We start from the raw sequence: 1,161 nt of genomic DNA, 5'->3' as shown, positions 1-1,161 counted from the left end.
CCAAAGGGCACAAATGTGTAATACAGTGCCACTCCCGTTACAACGAACACGGTTATAACGAAATTTCGTTAGAACGAAGTAAATCTTCTGGTCTCAAAATTATCACCATTAAAGTCTACGGTGCAAAATTCGCTTATAACGAAATTTCCGTTATAACGAAGTCTTTTCCTAGCGCCACAGACAAAGAAAAACAAAAGAAATGTGCTCCGTTATAACGAAATGCTAATATTGCTTTCGAAAATACGTAGCGGAACAAGCCTTTATAGCGTCTCTGCATGGGTGAACGCTTCACACCACTGTGTGTTCGCTCCTTGTGTCACGCACAGTTTCTGAGGGGAACTTGCGTTTATTATTGTAATACAGTTATCACATTTCACATAGCTTTCCAGTGTAAGATGAGTATTCAGCAAACAGAATATGATATATATACGTGGTTTTCTTGTTTTCGTTATAAATTGTATTTGTTCGGTTATAACGAAATTTCATTATAACGAAAGAAAACTGCCGGTCCCGAGCATTTCGTTATAACGGGAGTGCACTGTATCAGATTTGTTCTCAACTTTTTAGCATACTTCAGTGGGTTCCCAATTCACTGATATGCTACCTGCACGTTGAATACAACTAGACTTTAGACACTGCTATTTTGTTATCATTATTTTCTGTCTTTTCTTTTGGGGGAGGGTGGGGCGAGGAGGTTGAAGGCATCCGTATGCACTCTGTAGCACGTTCGAAACTTGTACAACACTCAACTTATGTCCTGAACTACAGTTTTGATCCATTCTTGAAATTTGATGAAACTTTGATGATCAGCTTTGAGAAAGTATGAAAGGATTGGGGTGCATTCTCACTCAAAATTGTGACTAATGCGTAAAATATTCGCAACTCTCCAATGACTGTCAAGTCCCCCAAAAAAGAAAAGAAGAGAAAGAAAAAGGAGGATCCACACAGGCATGTTTTTTATAAGATTGTGCTGTCATTTCCTTCCCTGACAATATCCAGTCATTTCTACTTTGCACCTTAGTATTTTAAAGTGGCTTCTCATGATAATGACCTTCTTTGGATAAATTAAATCACTTTGTTGTACCGAAATGTTGATTTAGCAGGATTGATGCACAATAGTGTACAAAGAAACATTAGTCTCTGGGGTTGGAAAATTATATT

The 1,161-nt window shown here is 37.8% G+C and overlaps 1 protein-coding gene across 1 annotated transcript in view; it reads left to right on the top strand.

The window, feature by feature from the left end:
* LOC139730093 (zinc finger protein ZPR1-like) overlaps positions 1–633 on the top strand; it is a 15,064-nt gene extending 14,431 nt beyond the window's left edge. The window contains exon 11 of the mRNA XM_071641000.1: positions 1–633. This exon is cut by the window's left edge and continues 633 nt beyond it. The gene's annotated coding sequence lies outside the window, so the exon portion shown is untranslated.
* Positions 634–1,161: the final 528 nt, after the last annotated feature.

This window comes from Diadema antillarum, unplaced genomic scaffold (genome assembly GCF_040938485.1).
Source record: "Diadema antillarum isolate AM-2024a unplaced genomic scaffold, OU_Dant_1.0 seq00000291_RagTag, whole genome shotgun sequence".
Lineage (NCBI taxonomy): Eukaryota > Metazoa > Echinodermata > Echinoidea > Diadematoida > Diadematidae > Diadema > Diadema antillarum.
Note: the sequence above shows the minus strand (reverse complement) of the source record. Positions and strands in the feature narration are given on the sequence as shown.